Below are 6,644 nucleotides of genomic sequence, written 5' to 3'. Positions count from 1 at the left end.
TTGCGCAAACAAGGTTTCAAGTTTCTTAACTCTTAAAGGCGAAACACCCCACCTCCCGTTTTAAAAGTCAAACTTTAAAAAGAAAAAAAAAACAAAACAAAAAAAACAAAACAAAAAACAAACAAACAAAACTCTGAAGTACAAACAAAACTCTGCTCACACGTATCTGTCCGAGGCAGAAATAAACAGATTAACCCCTGCGCCACCCCCAACTTCTATTATAAACGGTTCTCTGTGTATTTCATAAAAATAAAAAAAAACATTCAACACAAGCATTAGTTAGAGATCTAATAGCATGTGAACATCCCCAAAATTCACTTAAATGACCACACACGTTCCATGGAACAAATGTTTCATTGCAAAATTAGGAACATTTTTTTATTTATTTTTATTATATTTACTGAGCCATACACTGTTAAAACATTGTACAGGGGGTATAAGAGTATAAACATAAACATGTTCATTTGATCATTTCTTACTTTAGGAAATTCTTTTTAAGTGACAAATAAGTAGAGAAAGATGGTTTTTACTGCGTCTGCAAGATGACGCTCTGAGGAAGACTGCAGCTGAAACATGTCAGCGAGCGAAAAACAACAACATATTTCCCTACTTTATTTGTCAATTAAAAAGAAACAATAGCCTAAAATTAATCAGTCTTTGTTGAAACTTGTAGCATTTGAGTATAATTCCCCAGCATGCCTTGTTGAAGGTTATGGGTCATATGCGTTCATGAATTTAAGAAAATATCAATCAATTAAATTTCAGGTCACCTTTAATGAGATAACTCATGGGCAGATTTATTGTATGAATATAATCTCGACCCAGTTACTTTCTTAATTATGATGTCACTCTTCATTGTCATACTACAGCAGACACTGCAATACCTGGCAGGTATACATACGTCACTAAAATGTCCACATGTGAATTTAGACTGGTGAGCCCTTTGCTTTCATGTACAATCCAATATATAAGCAGGTTATATGACCACTATACTACGAGTGTGGGGGGTTTCCTTTGGGGAAGCCGGCTGATGCGCATTGCCCCCCACTGTGACACCCACTACTGATGTGAACTGTGTATCTAGTGGAGGCTGGATGAAAAGTGTAACACATATAAAAGTTGTTGTGAAAGCGTTTCTCATAGAAATCTGTTCTACTGTATTTTAGCAGAACTGCATTAAATACAGTGGCATAAAGTTACTTTAAAGTTTAATAGTCACCTTATTATAATACTAATGTATCCAAAGTAATTTGTTGTTTCTTATAGACTGACCACTCTGCTTTAAGAGATTAGCAAAAAAAAAAAAAGCGAGCCTTTAGTGTTTCACTCTCGAGATGAAGCGTCTTTTGCTGGCACATCAATAGCAGCAGGTTTATCAGGTGGGGCATCATTATGTAAGGCCACTCCAGGTAACGATAGATTAAAAAAAAAGAAGAAGAAGAAGAATCACAGTACAGCAGAGCAGAGAAAGGCTTTCAAAATTGTTTAAATTGTAGAAACATTTTGTAAATTTCATTTTATTCTTGTGTTATTAAGGCAGCACAGCCAAAACGCCTTGGTCGTCATCTTCACATAAAACAGCAGGAAGCAGAGAACTGTGAGTAATTACACAACCCTGAAGAAACAAAGAAATATGTTTTGTTTTTGTTTTTTTTATATAATTACAGTGTTCTTGTTTTTACAGTTGTTGGAGTTTTTTTATTTATAGAATCAAACAATAGTCTTCGTTCTTTTTTCTTCTTTTTTTTCAAGCTCTTACCGTAACATGAAAACAAATGACCTTTCTGACCATTCACACTTTAGGACACACACATCAAATGACTTCCTGCTCACCTCCACCGTATCTTATGGTTTTTCTTTTTCAGTGCTGTAAGGTAATAACTTAAAACCGCTGTTGATAACTCTTACCCAGAGACTATGTGTCAAAGATGATTTTAGTGAGAAACAAACTAACAGAATGTAAAATTATAGGTGTGTATACATATCACACTTCACTATTGGCTGGTTGGTATGAATACAATGATCACTGGAGAAGTTCTTAAAAGGAACAGGGTCACTACAGCATGGCCTGGCATTGTCAGAGTTAAACTTTCCTGGCACAAAGGACTGGAAGCCAAGCCACACCCCTATATGTATCAACACATCCAAGGAGCAAACGTTGAGGAGTAAACACTTTTCATTGGCTGAAAACTTTGAAGCCAGACCCACTTATGAAAAAAGCAACACCCTACATACAACTTGAGAGCAGTCATGAATGAAGCTCAATTATTTGACTACTGGGGATGTGCCAAAATGTTGTTCTGCTTGAACAAGACTCTTCGCTGGTATAATGCATTTGGAACAGTTATTTTCTGGTGGTAATTATCTTTAGAGTTATTTCAAAATTACACGGCAACACATTTAAAATGCTGAACATAAAACTTTAACTTGTTTCACAAAGTTGTTCTTCTTTTTCTTCCTATGGAGCCATCTCATGACGACACTGGAAATGGCTGTATTCAAATCGAAAATGTGCTCGACTCTATGAAATGCGGCCGTTAATGGATGTTTCCGAGACATAATAATGCCAATTCATAGTTCACACACACACACACACACACACACACACACACACACACACACACACACACACACACACACACACACACACACACACACACACACACACACACACACACACACACACACACACACACACACATGCAGCCTTGACATGGGACCATCTCTGAAGCCAATGCACCGGCGGAGACTCCGAGCTGGGGCTGCTGCAGCAGCAGTGTGTGCCAGTGTCTGAACTGGAATCAGGTTTCCCTGGCAGGCTTAGGGGTTTGGGGCAGAGGGAGGTTACTGAGGGTGGCCACGGAGGCCCTCATGCCTGTACTGTGTAAAGAGGCACCTGTTGCAAACGCATTCCCCTTTGTAACTCAATCACACGTCAGACAAGGGAAAGAAAATTGTTATTCCAAAGTACCGCTTCGTTTTAAATCATGCAGTTTTCAATTAAGTTAAAGGACAACCCAGCGGGCTCATAAGTCACTGAAGCCGTCTGCTCGGTTATCTTCACCGCTGGAACCGATTCACGTGAAAGAAATCTCGGCAAACATCAGGAGCTTGCAGACGTATTGGATGCTTTGAATTAAGTTGCAGCACGAGGTACTTCCAGATGACCCAGTGACCCTGTGAGAGGCCGCTGACACAGTCACTGTTACAGTAAGTCCATTTCAATATCTGTGTTATTTTCGCAAAAAGTTCAGCAGGAGCCCGACCTGAACCTTGCTGAACTTACATGCACACCCTTTTCCCCACTTTCTGCTTTCTTGAGTGAATATTTCTGCTCAAAAACATTACAGGATAGACAAGAACTATTCAATAGGTAAATAACTACAATACTCAACATGTCAACAGTCCACCTCAGGGGAAAATCCATCCACACCCAGAGAGAACATGCAAACTTCCTACGTAGAGGACGCTCTAGATTGAGTTGCTATTTATAGAAAAAAAAAAAAAAAAACGGAAATAACAGGACAAACAGGAATAAACTAAATCCTGGTTTATAATGGCCCACTCTTCTTAATTTTCATTAAGTTGTAACTCAAAAAAGAAATACAAGTCAAAAATTTACATTGCGGCTTGTTTAAAATAGTTAATCCTACTACAAAAAAATAAATAAAGTAGATAGCAGTTATTGGTAGATAATCACTCCAAAATTAAATCCAAATACATTTAAGTACATTTGACTAAATGTATTTAAACACACTGAGACTGATCCATTTTTGTTTTGTTTTTATGTTCATGATTAAACAATCAAGCATACAATTATTTATTCACTGCACATTAATAATTGAAGATAGCCACTTGTATCAATACAATTATCGCTACGCCCTATATCCAGTTTTACAGTTCAAGACATCCATAGAACAAACATACTTTGTTGTTTTTGACCATTGTTTTGCCTTCGACATGGGAAAACAGACTGCAGCGTGAAGTTTTAACCATTAACAGAGACAGAGGATGCATTACAATGTTGTGTATTTCTTTTTGTCAAAAGGAAAACACAACATTAAAATGTTGCTGTCGCTGCCTGATGCAGGTGAGAGTGGGTCCCAAGGTGGATCTTTTGTGAAATGCTCTGAGTCCATCTCCCTGAAAATTGGGGAAAAGCAACTTCCTGAAAACGGTTAGGCTCCCTCTCTGTGTAGACAGTGGAAACGCTGCTACTATACGTCCTTCTGCAACTTTGTCGCCTGTCCATTCGAATGTCTGTATACTTGCCATTGTTAGTGTTGTTGCGTATTATCTGCAGGCACATGTGTGGTTTCACAAACAAACAAACAAACAACACCACCCACTAGTGGCCCAGCTTGAAAACATAAGGGGGAGGAGTAAATAAGCTTTGCTCCTTCCTGCTCCTATTCAGATATGTTGGGCCATTATTTATTTAGTTATCTGTTGCTTATTTATTGCTTTGTTTGATTTGCTCTGTTATGTGTGCTGTTCGTTTGTGTTAGTTTATCTTCATTTTGTTCTGTACCCACATGTCCAAAATAAACTAGGAAAAAAAGAAAAAAAACAACAACATTGTCTTCATTGTTTCTGATGTTGCTATAGAAATGGACATCGTTTTCAAAACGTCAACATGTAAACACAAAACCTTTCGAAAACAAAATCGCAAAAGCGATGCGTTTTCACTCCAAGCGTTGATGTTTGAACAGAGTTTGATATTTGCGTGAAGCTACCAGCAGCGACAGCATGTCGTCATTTGGCGTGTTGTGTTTTAGTCTACGAGAGTCTTTTATCTGGTGCACAGGATTTGCTACATGACAGTTCTGAGACGGACAAAGGGTCGGGCATGTAGTGCTGCACTGTTTGTGGTCCAGGAAGTTTTATTTTCTGATGATAACATGCTCAAAACATGCAAATCTTTCATTGCATTGGTATACTGCTCGACGAAGGAGTTGCACTCACACAAGCTAAGCTAAAGAGGTTTTTTTTTTTATGTCAAGTTGGACATGATGATGTTAAGATTCATCCTTTGGTGTTTTGAATCAAAATACGTTGTCACCATTCCATGAGGACAGCCAGTATTGCAATGGCTGTCAGAGAAAAGCATGATATGCATATAATGAACCTTTTCGCCATTTATTTTTTCCACAACAAGGATGTTGGCTTTACACCATTGTCTCATTCATAAAAAATTGTTCTTTAACTCTGAGTCTCTGGTTTGGAGTCTTGGGGTCTTTATGCTTTGTGAGTTCCTCCTGCAGGGCTGGGCAGGACCCTCTGGCATTCTATTATTTGTGCTGCATGTTTAACGTCCCTGTCCAAGATAGACAATCACAATGTGTTTGTGCTCAACAAAGTTGGTGATTATTCACTGCATTTCCGTCATGCATCTTAATTGTACTGTCACTTACATAAAACCAACACTGTAAAGCCAATCATGGTCCCGAATGGACCGAGGCAATTTCTCTGAAATACTAAAATGACAGCTAAGTATGCCTGTACTCTTGTACCACATGATGGCCATGTGCTCCTGTAGTATAATAAAAACCACTATGGCTCAAATGTAGAACAATCTCTGGTTCCTTGTGGCACTAAATGGAACATTTACTAACTTTATGGATTCCCAACTGTTTCCAATAGGGATTCATCCCATTTAAAAGTTAAAACCACCCAAAACACTTGGGTCCTTTTAAATAGAGAAATCAAAGTTTAAGCATTTGAACTTTTCATTGTGCAGCCATGTCCGGAGCCCACTCCACTAATGCGAGCGGCATGTGTGAAAGTGTGTAAGGAAAGACTTCTTCAAAGAGTAAGAGGTAACTGAGTACGAGAATCTAAAACAGGGCACAGCTGTTCACACAGGCCTGTCCCCCATCCTGCCCCTCTCCCTGTGAAGGTCCAGGCCCGTGAACCCCTGGAGACCCCTCGGTAATAACGCCGTGGTCACACCAGCCCAACACTGACTACTGATGTCTCAGGCAAAGACAGAAGGCAGCACACGTTAGGCCAAAAAAATATTAGAGAGAATATAGATCCGATCATGACCTGTAATTGTTTTTTGTTTTTTTAAACCCTCTGCCAACCACACTTCTGGCAAAGAATTTGTTTATTTGCCTCCTGTTTTGATGACTTGCTGTGACACTGGGAGCTGAGGTGATGCTGCAGCCATCAGAAGCAGTTGTCAGTGATAGAAGTTGTCAGGCTACAAAATATATCGACTTAATTTGGTTTGGAGAATCAGTGTGAAAGAGAACATTGCCCAGGCCTGAGGAAAATCCGTAGTGACAAAACATGGGTCTAATTTATTCTTAGCTTATTCTCAGGTGATCTCACCCTACAGGTTTCTTAACTTTATTAATTTTGTCTCAGGAGAATATAGCAATTTTAAGGGATCTGACCTTTTGAAATACGGCTTAACAAGTACATCTATATAAAAGGATTACAGATCTGGAACACCAAATGTAAAATGTCATTGTTACATAAAAGTGTATCACACAATCATCAAAACATATTTAAACATTGATGAAAATATAGCCTTTGTATTATTCTGAATATATTGTGCAAGGTATTTCTAATAATAACTGTCTTTTTTGAGGGCTCCCATAATTTCGATGCTAATCATGTAAGCATTTGATGCTAAT

This window comes from Blennius ocellaris, assembly GCF_963422515.1.
Source record: "Blennius ocellaris genome assembly, chromosome: 11".
In the NCBI taxonomy this organism is placed as follows: Eukaryota; Metazoa; Chordata; class Actinopteri; order Blenniiformes; family Blenniidae; genus Blennius; species Blennius ocellaris.
The sequence above is the reverse complement of the archived record's forward strand: the minus strand, read 5'-3'. Positions refer to the sequence as shown.